This window comes from Pseudophryne corroboree, unplaced genomic scaffold (genome assembly GCF_028390025.1).
Source record: "Pseudophryne corroboree isolate aPseCor3 unplaced genomic scaffold, aPseCor3.hap2 scaffold_681, whole genome shotgun sequence".
NCBI classification, from domain to species: Eukaryota; Metazoa; Chordata; class Amphibia; order Anura; family Myobatrachidae; genus Pseudophryne; species Pseudophryne corroboree.
The window spans coordinates 237,900-252,977 of NW_026970267.1; positions in this window are offsets into that span (position 1 = coordinate 237,900).

Genomic DNA, 15,078 nt, shown 5'->3' on the forward strand with positions numbered 1-15,078 from the left:
GCCTACCTCTGGGTTATGGGCCCAGCATGCTTCCATTGCAGTACTCTGCTGCACATGTAAGTGCAAGAGATCCTGAAGCACTCACTCATCATGGGAAAGTACCAATGTGTTTCTTCATTGGTTGATGGAAGAAACATCTTACAAAAACTCTCCAGATTATTGACTTTTTAAAGTTTTTCTAGGAAACGTTCTAGATGAATGCTTATTAGCCTTTGTCAGTATGGACTTTTGCAAAGTGTCTCTGTGGCGCAATTGGTTAGTGTGTAAGGCTATTAACCAAAAGGTTGGTGGTTCAATCCCACCCAGGGACGTAATTGACCTTGTGATCAGATTTTGGTGATATTTAAGTAGACAAGTCAAAATTTCAAACCCCATCTTATTGTGTAGGGTACCTGGCCTTCTCTGATGTTATCAGAGTTAGATTTGATTCAGTGGTTTTATAAAAAACAGCTAGGAAGCACAATTTAGCAGTGGGTTGCAGAGAAAAAAAATATGCTGGCAAAAAAATCCAATTGAGTGATTAAACAGCTCTTCATTTTCTGGTTTATTTTTATGCTAACAAATTTGTTCTCTGAAAAGTGTCCACAAAGCCAAGTCTCTGATTAACACCTTTGTAGGGATGGTTTTTCACCTATTACTAAATTAAACTTGCTTCATTGGAAAGGCAGCAAGATGCATCCTCATTTCAATGTCTACTGATATAATACAGGTTGACACCAGGAAACATTAACGCCACTGCATCCTTGCTGCTTTCTCATGTGGAAGTCTGTTTAATGTGAAAACAAGGTGATATCTAATTAGCACACAGGTAAGGAATTAAGAAAATCTTTATTTAAGGGTGAAGATGTTTCTCACAAAATCGTTGCCCCAATGCATCATTGAAATTCAAGCTGGAAAGATGATTTTAATATATCACTTGTACATTTTGTATTGCTCTTCTGGTGACAATGTAGTTTGTTTTTGTCAATTACCATTTTAATAATAGGGTAAAGAAAATTAAGTGGATTTTTGAAAGAAAACAATACTGTCAATATACTATCAAAACAAATTAAAATGGTAAAAGTTATTGTACTTTAAGTAAAAATAAAAGAGCCAAAATATCAATCCCAGTTTTGGATTACTTTAATTAACAAAAAAAATGCATATAGCAAAGGATAGTTTCAATCTGCCTACCTCTGGGTTATGGGCCCAGCATGCTTCTATTGCAGTACTCTGCTGCACATGTAAGTGCAAGAGATCCTGAAGCACTCACTCATCATGGGAAAGTACCAATGTGTTTCTTCATTGGTTGATGGAAGAAACATCTTACAAAAACTCTCCAGATTATTGACTTTTTAAAGTTTTTCTAGGAAACGTTCTAGATGAATGCTTATTAGCCTTTGTCAGTATGTACTTTTGCAAAGTGTCTCTGTGGCGCAATTGGTTAGTGTGTAAGGCTATTAACCAAAAGGTTGGTGGTTCAATCCCACCCAGGGACGTAATTGACCTTGTGATCAGATTTTGGTGATATTTAAGTAGACAAGTCAAAATTTCAAACCCCATCTTATTGTGTAGGGTACCTGGCCTTCTCTGATGTAATCAGAGTTAGATTTGATTCATTGATTTTATAAAAACAGCTAGGAAGCACAATTTAGCAGTGGTTTGCAGAGAAAAAAAATATGCTGGCAGAAAAATCCAATTGAGTGATTAAACAGATCTTCATTTTCTGGCTTTATTTTTATGCTAACAAATTTGTTCTCTGAAAAGTGTCCACAAAGCCAAGTCTCTGATTAACACCTTTGTAAGGATGGTTTTTCACCTATTACTAAATTAAACTTGCTTCATTGGAAAGGCAGCAAGATGCATCCTCATTTCAATGTCTACTGAAATAATACAGGTTGACACCAGGAAACATTAACGCCACTGCATCCTTGCTGCTTTCTCATGTGGAAGTCTGTTTAATGTGAAAACAAGGTGATATCTAATTAGCACACAGGTAAGGAATTAAGAAAATCTTTATTTAAGGGTGAAGATGTTTCTCACAAAATCGTTGCCCCAATGCATCATTGAAATTCAAGCTGGAAAGATGATTTTAATATATCACTTGTACATTTTGTATTGCTCTTCTGGTGACAATGTAGTTTGTTTTTGTCAATTACCATTTTAATAATAGGGTAAAGAAAATTAAGTGGATTTTTGAAAGAAAACAATACTGTCAATATACTATTAAAACAAATTAAAATGGTAAAAGTTATTGTACTTTAAGTAAAAATAAAAGAGCAAAAATATCAATCCCAGTTTTGGATTACTTTAATTAACAAAAAAAATGCATATAGCAAAGGATAATTTCAATCTGCCTACCTCTGGGTTATGAGCCCAGCATGCTTCCATTGCAGTACTCTGCTGCACATGTAAGTGCAAGAGATCCTGAAGCACTCACTCATCATGGGAAAGTACCAATGTGTTTCTTCATTGGTTGATGGAAGAAACATCTTACAAAAACTCTCCAGATTATTGACTTTTTAAAGTTTTTCTAGGAAACGTTCTAGATGATTGCTTATTAGCCTTTGTCAGTATGTACTTTTGCAAAGTGTCTCTGTGGCGCAATTGGTTAGTGTGTAAGGCTATTAACCAAAAGGTTGGTGGTTCAATCCCACCCAGGGACGTAATTGACCTTGTGATCAGATTTTGGTGATATTTAAGTAGACAAGTCAAAATTTCAAACCCCATCTTATTGTGTAGGGTACCTGGCCTTCTCTGATGTAATCAGAGTTAGATTTGATTCATTGATTTTATAAAAACAGCTAGGAAGCACAATTTAGCAGTGGTTTGCAGAGAAAAAAAATATGCTGGCAGAAAAATCCAATTGAGTGATTAAACAGCTCTTCATTTTCTGGCTTTATTTTTATGCTAACAAATTTGTTCTCTGAAAAGTGTCCACAAAGCCAAGTCTCTGATTAACACCTTTGTAAGGATGGTTTTTCACCTATTACTAAATTAAACTTGCTTCATTGGAAAGGCAGCAAGATGCATCCTCATTTCAATGTCTACTGAAATAATACAAGTTGACACCAGGAAACATTAACGCCACTGCATCCTTGCTGCTTTCTCATGTGGAAGTCTGTTTAATGCGAAAACAAGGTGATATCTAATTATCACACAGGTAAGGAATTAAGAAAATCTTTATTTAAGGGTGAAGATGTTTCTCACAAAATCGTTGCCCTAATGCATCATTGAAATTCAAGCTGGAAAGATGATTTTAATATATCACTTGTACATTTTGTATTGCTCTTCTGGTGACAATGTAGTTTGTTTTTGTCAATTACCATTTTAATAATAGGGTAAAGAAAATTAAGTGGATTTTTGAAAGAAAACAATACTGTCAATATACTATCAAAACAAATTAAAATGGTAAAAGTTATTGTACTTTAAGTAAAAATAAAAGAGCCAAAATATCAATCCCAGTTTTGGATTACTTTAATTAACAAAAAAAATGCATTAAGCAAAGGATAGTTTCAATCTGCCTACCTCTGGATTATGGGCCCAGCATGCTTCCATTGCAGTACTCTGCTGCACATGTAAGTGCAAAAGATCCTGAAGCACTCACTCATCATGGGAAAGTACCAATGTGTTTCTTCATTGGTTGATGGAAGAAACATCTTACAAAAACTCTCCAGATTATTGACTTTTTAAAGTTTTTCTAGGAAACGTTCTAGATGAATGCTTATTAGATTTTGTCAGTATGTACTTTTGCAAAGTGTCTCTGTGGCGCAATTGGTTAGTGTGTAAGGCTATTAACCAAAAGGTTGGTGGTTCAATCCCACCCAGGGACGTAATTGACCTTGTGTTCAGATTTTGGTGATCTTTAAGTAGACAAGTCAAAATTTCAAACCCCCTCTTATTGTGTAGGGTACCTGGCCTTCTCTGATGTTATCAGAGTTAGATTTGATTCAGTGATTTTATAAAAAACAGCTAGGAAGCACAATTTAGCAGTGGGTTGCAGAGAAAAAAATATGCTGGCAAAAAAATCCAATTGAGTGATTAAACAGCTCTTCATTTTCTGGTTTATTTTTATGCTAACAAATTTGTTCTCTGAAAAGTGTCCACAAAGCCAAGTCTCTGATTAACACCTTTGTAGGGATGGTTTTTCACCTATTACTAAATTAAACTTGCTTCATTGGAAAGGCAGCAAGATGCATCCTCATTTCAATGTCTACTGAAATAATACAGGTTGACACCAGGAAACATTAACGCCACTGCATCCTTACTGCTTTCTCATGTGGAAGTCTGTTTAATGCGAAAACAAGGTGATATCTAATTAGCACACAGGTAAGGAATTAAGAAAATCTTTATTTAAGGGTGAAGATGTTTCTCACAAAATCGTTGCCCCAATGCATCATTGAAATTCAAGCTGGAAAGATGATTTTAATATATCACTTGTACATTTTGTATTGCTCTTCTGGTGACAATGTAGTTTGTTTTTGTCAATTACCATTTTAATAATAGGGTAAAGAAAATTAAGTGGATTTTTGAAAGAAAACAATACTGTCAATATACTATTAAAACAAATTAAAATGGTAAAAGTTATTGTACTTTAAGTAAAAATAAAAGAGCCAAAATATCAATCCCAGTTTTGGATTACTTAAATTAAAAAAAAAAAGCATACAGCAGAGGATAGTTTCAATCTGCCTACCTCTGGGTTATGAGCCCAGCATGCTTCCATTGCTGTACTCTGCTGCACATGTAAGTGCAAGAGATCCTGAAGCACTCACTCATCATGGGAAAGTACCAATGTGTTTCTTCGTTGGTTGATGGAAGAAACATCTTACAAAAACTCTCCAGATTATTGACTTTTTAAAGTTTTTCTAGGAAACGTTTTAGATGAATGCTTATTAGCCTTTGTCAGTATGCACTTTCGCAAAGTGTCTCTGTGGCGCAATCAGTTAGTGTGTACGGCTATTAACTAAAAGGTTGGTGGTTCAATCCCACCCAGAGATGTAATTGATCTTGTTATCAGATTTTGGTGATCTTTCAGTAGACAAGTCAAAATTTCAAACCCCCTCTTATGGTGTAGGGTACCTGGCCTTCTCTGATGTAATCAGATTTAGATTTGATTCATTGATTTTATAAAAACAGCTAGGAAGCACAATTTAGCAGTGGGTTGCAGAGAAAAAGAAATATGCTGGCAGAAAAATCCAATTGAGTGATTAAACAGCTCTTTATTTTCTGGCTTTATTTTTATGCTAACAAATTTGTTCTCTGAAAAGTGTCCACAAAGCCAAGTCTCTGATTAACACCTTTGTATGGATGGTTTTTCACCTATTACTAAATTAAACTTGCTTCATTGGAAAGGCAGCAAGATGCATCCTCATTTCAATGTCTACTGAAATAATACAGGTTGAAACCAGGAAACATTAACGCCACTGCATCCTTGCTGCTTTCTCATGTGGAAGTCTGTTTAATGTGAAAACAAGGTGATATCTAATTAGCACACAGGTAAGGAATTACGAAAATCTTTATTTAAGGGTGAAGATGTTTCTCACAAAATTGTTGCCCCAATGCATCATTGAAATTCAAGCTGGAAAGATGATTTTAATATATCACTTGTACATTTTGTATTGCTCTTCTGGTGACAATGTAGTTTTTTTTGTCAATTACCATTTTAATAATAGGGTAAAGAAAATGAAGTGGATTTTTGAAAGAAAACAATACTGTCAATATACTATTAAAACAAATTAAAATGGTAAAAGTTATTGTACTTTAAGTAAAAATAAAAGAGCAAAAATATCAATCCCAGTTTTGATTACTTAAATTAACAAAAAAAAATGCATATAGCAAAGAATAGTTTCAATCTGCCTACCTCTGGGTTATGGGTCCAGCATGCTTCCATTGCAGTACTCTGCTGCACATGTAAGTGCAAGAGATCCTGAAGCACTCACTCATCATGGGAAAGTACCAATGTGTTTATTTGTTGGTTGATGGAAGAAACATCTTACAAAAACTCTCCAGATTATTGATTTTTTAATGTTTTTCTAGGAAACGTTCTAGATGTATGCTTATTAGCCTTTGTCAGTATGTACTTTTCGCAAAGTGTCTCTGTGGCGCAATCGGTTAGTGTGTTCGGCTATTAACCAAAAGGTTGGTGGTTCAATCCCACCCAGGGACGTAATTGACCTTGTGGTCAGATTTTGGTGATATTTAAGTAGACAAGTCAAATTTCAAACCCCCTCTTATTGTGTAGGGTACCTGGCCTTCTCTGATGTAATCAGAGTTAGATTTGATTCAGTGATTTTATAAAAAACAGCTAGGAAGCACAATTTAGCAGTGGGTTGCAGAGAAAAAAAATATGCTGGCAGAAAAATCCAATTGAGTGATTAAACAGCTCTTCATTTTCTGGCTTTATTTTTATGCTAACAAATTTGTTCTCTGAAAAGTGTGCACAAAGCCAAGTCTCTGATTAACACCTTTGTAAGGATGGTTTTTCACCTATTACTAAATTAAACTTGCTTCATTGGAAAGGCAGCAAGATGCATCCTCATTTCAATGTCTACTGAAATAATACAAGTTGACACCAGGAAACATTAACGCCACTGCATCCTTGCTGCTTTCTCATGTGGAAGTCTGTTTAATGTGAAAACAAGGTGATATCTAATTAGCACACGGGTAAGGAATTAAGAAAATCTTTATTTAAGGGTGAAGATGTTTCTCACAAAATTGTTGACCCAATGCATCATTGAAATTCATGCTGGAAAGATGAATTTAATATATCACTTGTACATTTTGTATTGCTCTTCTGGTGACAATGTAGTTTGTTTTTGTCAATTACCATTTTAATAATAGGGTAAAGAAAATGAAGTGGATTTTTGAAAGAAAACAATACTGTCAATATACTATTAAAACAAATTAAAATGGTAAAAGTTATTGTACTTTAAGTAAAAATAAAAGAGCCAAAATATCAATCCCAGTTTTGGATTACTTTAATTAACAAAAAAAAATGCATATAGCAGAGGATAGTTTCAATCTGCCTACCTCTGGGTTATGGGCCCAGCATGCTTCCATTGCTGTACTCTGCTGCACATGTAAGTGCAAGAGATCCTGAAGCACTCACTCATCATGGGAAAGTACCAATGTGTTTCTTCGTTGGTTGATAGAAGAAACATCTTACAAAAACTCTCCAGATTATTGACTTTTTTAAGTTTTTCTAGGAAACGTTTTAGATGAATGCTTATTAGCATTTGTCAGTATGTACTTTTGCAAAGTGTATCTGTGGCGCAATCAGTTAGTGTGTACGGCTATTAACCAAAAGGTTGGTGGTTCAATCCCACCCAGGGACGTAATTGACCTTGTTATCAGATTTTGGTGATCTTTAAGTAGACAAGTCAAATTTCATACCCCCTGTTATTGTGTAGGGTACCTGGCCTTCTCAGATGTAATCAGAGTTAGATTTGATTCAGTGATTTTATAAAAACATCTAGGAAGCACAATTTAGCAGTGGGTTGCAGAGAAAAAGAAATATGCTGGCAAAAAAATCAAATTGCGTGATTAAACAGCTCTTCATTTTCTGGCTTTATTTTTATGCTAACAAATTTGTTCTCTGAAAAATGTCCACAAAGCCAAGTCTCTGATTAACACCTTTGTAGGGATGGTTTTTCACCTATTACTAAATTAAACTTGCTTCATTGGAAAGGCAGCAAGATGCATCCTCATTTCAATGTCTACTGAAATAATACAGGTTGAAACCAGGAAACATTAACGCCACTGCATCCTTGCTGCTTTCTCATGTGGAAGTCTGTTTAATGTGAAAACAAGGTGATATCTAATTAGCACACAGGTAAGGAATTACGAAAATCTTTATTTAAGGGTGAAGATGTTTCTCACAAAATTGTTGCCCCAATGCATCATTGAAATTCAAGCTGGAAAGATGATTTTAATATATCACTTGTACATTTTGTATTGCTCTTCTGGTGACAATGTAGTTTTTTTTGTCAATTACCATTTTAATAATAGGGTAAAGAAAATTAAGTGGATTTTTGAAAGAAAACTATACTGTCAATATACTATTAAAACAAATTAAAATGGTAAAAGTTATTGTACTTTAAGTAAAAATAAAAGAGCAAAAATATCAATCCCAGTTTTGATTACTTAAATTAACAAAAAAAAATGCATATAGCAAAGAATAGTTTCAATCTGCCTACCTCTGGGTTATGGGTCCAGCATGCTTCCATTGCAGTACTCTGCTGCACATGTAAGTGCAAGAGATCCTGAAGCACTCACTCATCATGGGAAAGTACCAATGTGTTTATTTGTTGGTTGATGGAAGAAACATCTTACAAAAACTCTCCAGATTATTGATTTTTTAATGTTTTTCTAGGAAACGTTCTAGATGTATGCTTATTAGCCTTTGTCAGTATGAACTTTTCACAAAGTGTCTCTGTGGCGCAATCGGTTAGTGTGTTCGGCTATTAACCAAAAGGTTGGTGGTTCAATCCCACCCAGGGACGTAATTGACCTTGTGGTCAGATTTTGGTGATATTTAAGTAGACAAGTCAAAATTTCAAACCCCCTCTTATTGTGTAGGGTACCTGGCCTTCTCTGATGTAATCAGAGTTAGATTTGATTCAGTGATTTTATAAAAACAGCTAGGAAGCACAATTTAGCAGTGGGTTGCAGAGAAAAAAAATATGCTGGCAGAAAAATCCAATTGAGTGATTAAACAGCTCTTCATTTTCTGGCTTTATTTTTATGCTAACAAATTTGTTCTCTGAAAAGTGTCCACAAAGCCAAGTCTCTGATTAACACCTTTGTAAGGATGGTTTTTCACCTATTACTAAATTAAACTTGCTTCATTGGAAAGGCAGCAAGATGCATCCTCATTTCAATGTCTACTGAAATAATACAAGTTGACACCAGGAAACATTAACGCCACTGCATCCTTGCTGCTTTCTCATGTGGAAGTCTGTTTAATGTGAAAACAAGGTGATATCTAATTAGCACACAGGTAAGGAATTAAGAAAATCTTTATTTAAGGGTGAAGATGTTTCTCACAAAATTGTTGACCCAATGCATCATTGAAATTCATGCTGGAAAGATGAATTTAATATATCACTTGTACATTTTGTATTGCTCTTCTGGTGACAATGTAGTTTGTTTTTGTCAATTACCATTTTAATAATAGGGTAAAGAAAATGAAGTGGATTTTTGAAAGAAAACAATACTGTCAATATACTATTAAAACAAATTAAAATGGTAAAAGTTATTGTACTTTAAGTAAAAATAAAAGAGACAAAATATCAATCCCAGTTTTGGATTACTTTAATTAACAAAAAAAAATGCATATAGCAGAGGATAGTTTCAATCTGCCTATCTCTGGGTTATGGGCCCAGCATGCTTCCATTGCAGTACTCTGCTGCACATGTAAGTGCAAGAGATCCTGAAGCACTCACTTATCATGGGAAAGTACCAATGTGTTTCTTTGTTGGTTGATGGAAGAAACATCTTACAAAAACTCTCCAGATTATTGACTTTTTAAAGTTTTTCTAGGAAACGTTCTTGATGAATGCTTATTAGCCTTTGTCAGTATGTACTTCTTGCAATGTGTCTCTGTGGTGCAATTGGTTAGTGTGTAAGGCTAATAACCAAAAGGTTGGTGGTTCAATCCCACCCAGGAACGTAATTGACCTTGTGATCAGATTTTGGTGATATTTAAGTAGACAAGTCAAAATTTCAAACCCCATCTTATTGTGTAGGGTACCTGGCCTTCTTTGATGTAATCAGAGTTAGATTTGATTCAGTGATTTTATAAAAAACAGCTAGGAAGCACAATTTAGCAGTGGGTTGCAGAGAAAAAAAATATGCTGGCAAAACAAATCCAATTGAGTGATTAAACAGCTCTTCATTTTCTGGCTTTATTTTTATGCTAACAAATTTGTTCTCTGAAAAGTGTCCACAAAGCCAAGTCTCTGATTAACACCTTTGTAGGGATGGTTTTTCACCTATTACTAAATTAAACTTGCTTCATTGGAAAGGCAGCAAGATGCATCCTCATTTCAATGTCTACTGAAATAATACAAGTTGACACCAGGAAACATTAACGCCACTGCATCCTTGCTGCTTTCTCATGTGGAAGTCTGTTTAATGCGAAAACAAGGTGATATCTAATTAGCACACAGGTAAGGAATTAAGAAAATCTTTATTTAAGGGTGAAGATGTTTCTCACAAAATCGTTGCCCCAATGCATCATTGAAATTCAAGCTGGAAAGATGATTTTAATATATCACTTGTACATTTTGTATTGCTCTTCTGGTGACAATGTAGTTTGTTTTTGTCAATTACCATTTTAATAATAGGGTAAAGAAAATTAAGTGTATTTTTGAAAGAAAACAATACTGTCAATATACTATTAAAACAAATTAAAATGGTAAAAGTTATTGTACTTTAAGTAAAAATAAAAGAGCCAAAATATCAATCCCAGTTTTGGATTACTTTAATTAAAAAAAAAAGCATACAGCAGAGGATAGTTTCAATCTGCCTACCTCTGGGTTATGAGCCCAGCATGCTTCCATTGCTGTACTCTGCTGCACATGTAAGTGCAAGAGATCCTGAAGCACTCACTCATCATGGGAAAGTACCAATGTGTTTCTTCGTTGGTTGATGGAAGAAACATCTTACAAAAACTCTCCAGATTATTGACTTTTTAAAGTTTTTCTAGGAAACGTTTTAGATGAATGCTTATTAGCCTTTGTCAGTATGCACTTTCGCAAAGTGTCTCTGTGGCACAATCAGTTAGTGTGTACGGCTATTAACTAAAAGGTTGGTGGTTAAATCCCACCCAGGGATGTAATTGATCTTGTTATCAGATTTTGGTGATCTTTAAATTGACAAGTCAAAATTTCAAACCCCCTCTTATGGTGTAGGGTACCTGGCCTTCTCTGATGTAATCAGAGTTAGATTTGATTCATTGATTTTATAAAAACAGCTAGGAAGCACAATTTAGCAGTGGTTTGCAGAGAAAAAAAATATGCTGGCAGAAAAATTCAATTGAGTGATTAAACAGCTCTTCATTTTCTGGCTTTATTTTTATGCTAACAAATTTGTTCTCTGAAAAGTGTCCACAAAGCCAAGTCTCTGATTAACACCTTTGTAAGGATGGTTTTTCACCTATTACTAAATTAAACTTGCTTCATTGGAAAGGCAGCAAGATGCATCCTCATTTCAATGTCTACTGAAATAATACAAGTTGACACCAGGAAACATTAACGCCACTGCATCCTTGCTGCTTTCTCATGTGGAAGTCTGTTTAATGCGAAAACAAGGTGATATCTAATTATCACACAGGTAAGGAATTAAGAAATCTTTATTTAAGGGTGAAGATGTTTCTCACAAAATCGTTTCCCCAATGCATCATTGAAATTCAAGCTGGAAAGATGATTTTAATATATCACTTGTACATTTTGTATTGCTCTTCTGGTGACAATGTAGTTTGTTTTTGTCAATTACCATTTTAATAATAGGGTAAAGAAAATTAAGTGGATTTTTGAAAGAAAACAATACTGTCAATATACTATTAAAACAAATTAAAATGGTAAAAGTTATTGTACTTTAAGTAAAAATAAAAGAGCCAAAATATCAATCCCAGTTTTGGATTACTTTAATTAACAAAAAAAATGCATATAGCAGAGGATAGTTTCAATCTGCCTACCTCTGGGTTATGGGCCCAGCATGCTTCCATTGCTGTACTCTGCTGCACATGTAAGTGCAAGAGATCCTGAAGCACTCACTCATCATGGGAAAGTACCAATGTGTTTCTTCGTTGGTTGATAGAAGAAACATCTTACAAAAACTCTCCAGATTATTGATTTTTTAATGTTTTTCTAGGAAACGTTCTAGATGTATGCTTATTAGCCTTTGTCAGTATGCACTTTTTGCGAAGTGTCTCTGTGGCGCAATCGGTTAGTGTGTTTGGCTATTAACCGAAAGGTTGGTGGTTCAATCCCACCTAGGGACGTAATTAAACTTGTGATCAGATTTTGGTGATATTTAAGTAGACAAGTCAAAATTTCAAACCCCCTCTTATGGTGTAGGGTACATGGCCTTCTCTGATGTAATCAGAGTTAGATTTTATTCAGTGATTTTATAAAAAAACAGCTAGGAAGCACAATTTAGCAGTGGGTTGCAGAGAAAAAAAATATGCTGGCAGAAAAATCCAATCCAGTGATTAAACAGCTCTTCATTTTCTGGCTTTATTTTTATGCTAACAAATTTGTTCTCTGAAAAGTGTCCACAAAGCCAAGTCTCTGATTAACACCTTTGTAAGGATGGTTTTTCACCTATTACTAAATTAAACTTGCTTCATTGGAAAGGCAGCAAGATGCATCCTCATTTCAATGTCTACTGAAATAATACAAGTTGATACCAGGAAACATTAACGCCACTGCTTCCTTGCTGCTTTCTCATGTGGAAGTCTGTTTAATGTGAAAACAAGGTGATATCTAATTAGCACACAGGTAAGGAATTAAGAAAATCTTTATTTAAGGGTGAAGATGTTTCTCACAAATTTGTTGACCCAATGCATCATTGAAATTCAAGCTGGAAAGATGATTTTAATATATCACTTGTACATTTTGTATTGCTCTTCTGGTGACAATGTAGTTTGTTTTTGTCAATTACCATTTTAATAATAGGGTAAAGAAAATGAAGTGGATTTTTGAAAGAAAACAATACTGTCAATATACTATTAAAACAAATTAAAATGGTAAAAGTTATTGTACTTTAAGTAAAAATAAAAGAGCCAAAATATCAATCCCAGTTTTGGATTACTTTAATTAACAAAAAAAAAATGCATATAGCAGAGGATAGTTTCAATCTGCCTACCTCTGGGTTATGGGCCCAGCATGCTTCCATTGCTGTACTCTGCTGCACATGTAAGTGCAAGAGATCCTGAATCACTCATTCATCATGGGAAAGTACCAATGTGTTTCTTCGTTGGTTGATAGAAGAAACATCTTACAAAAACGCTCCAGATTATTGACTTTTTTAAGTTTTTCTAGGAAACGTTTTAGATGAATGCTTATTAGCATTTGTCAGTATGTACTTTTGAAAAGTGTCTCTGTGGCGCAATCAGTTAGTGTGTACGGCTATTAACCAAAAGGTTGGTGGTTCAATCCCACCCAGGGACGTAATTGACCTTGTTATCAGATTTTGGTGATCTTTAAGTAGACAAGTCAAATTTCATACCCCCTGTTATGGTGTAGGGTACCTGGCCTTCTCTGATGTAATCAGAGTTAGATTTGATTCAGTGATTTTATAAAAACAGCTAGGAAGCACAATTTAGCAGTGGGTTGCAGAGAAAAAGAAATATGCTGGCAAAAAAATCAAATTGCGTGATTCAACAGCTCTTCATTTTCTGGCTTTATTTTTATGCTAACAAATTTGTTCTCTGAAAAGTGTCCACAAAGCCAAGTCTCTGATTAACACCTTTGTAGGGATGGTTTTTCACCTATTACTAAATTAAACTTGCTTCATTGGAAAGGCAGCAAGATGTATCCTCATTTCAATGTCTACTGAAATAATACAGGTTGACACCAGGAAACATTAACGCCACTGCATCCTTGCTGCTTTCTCATGTGGAAGTCTGTTTAATGTGAAAACAAGGTGATATCTAATTAGCACACAGGTAAGGAATTAAGAAAATCTTTATTTAAGGGTGAAGATGTTTCTCACAAAATCGTTGCCCCAATGCATCATTGAAATTCAAGCTGGAAAGATGATTTTAAAATATCACTTGTACATTTTGTATTGCTCTTCTGGTGACAATGTAGTTTGTTTTTGTCAATTACCATTTTAATAATAGGGTAAAGAAAATGAAGTGGATTTTTGAAAGAAAACAATACTGTCAATATACTATTAAAACAAATTAAAATGGTAAAAGTTATTGTACTTTAAGTAAAAATAAAAGACAAAATATCAGTCCCAGTTTTGGATTACTTTAATTAACAAAAAAAATGCATATAGCAGAGGATAGTTTCAATCTGCCTACCTCTGGGTTATGGGCCCAGCATGCTTCCATTGCAGTACTCTGCTGCACATGTAAGTGCAAGAGATCCTGAAGCACTCACTCATCATGGGAAAGTACCAATGTGTTTCTTCATTGGTTGATGGAAGAAACATCTTACAAAAACTCTCCAGATTATTGACTTTTTAAAGTTTTTCTAGGAAACGTTTTAGATGAATGCTTATTAGCCTTTGTCAGTAAGGACTTTTGCAAAGTGTCTCTGTGGCGCAATCAGTTAGTATGTACGGCTATTTACCATAAGGTTGGTGGTTCAATCCCACCCAGGGACCTAATTTCCCTTGTTATCAGATGTTGGTGATCTTTAAGTAGACAAGTCAAAATTTCAAACCCCCTGTTACGGTGTAGGGTACCTGGCCTTCTCTGATGTAATCAGAGTTAGATTTGATTCAGTGATTTTATAAAAACAGCTAGGAAGCACAATTTAGCAGTGGGTTGCAGAGAAAAAAAATATGCTGGCAGAAAAATCCAATTGAGTGATTAAACAGCTCTTCATTTTCTGGCTTTATTTTTATGCTAACAAATTTGTTCTCTGAAAAGTGTCCACAAAGCCAAGTCTCTGATTAACACCTTTGTAAGGATGGTTTTTCACCTATTACTAAATTAAACTTGCTTCATTGGAAAGGCAGCAAGATGCATCCTCATTTCAATGTCTACTGAAATAATACAAGTTGACACCAGGAAACATTAACGCCACTGCATCCTTGCTGCTTTCTCATGTGGAAGTCTGTTTAATATGAAAACAAGGTGATATCTAATTAGCACACGGGTAAGGAATTAAGAAAATCTTTATTTAAGGGTGAAGATGTTTCTCACAAAATCGTTGCCCCAATGCATCATTGAAATTCAAGCTGGAAATATGATTTTAATATATCACTTGTACATTTTGTATTGCTCTTCTGGTGACAATGTAGTTTGTTTTTGTCAATTACCATTTTAATAATAGGGTAAAGAAAATGAAGTGGATTTTTGAAAGAAAACAATACTGTCAATATACTATTAAAATAAATTAAAATGGTAAAAGTTGTTGT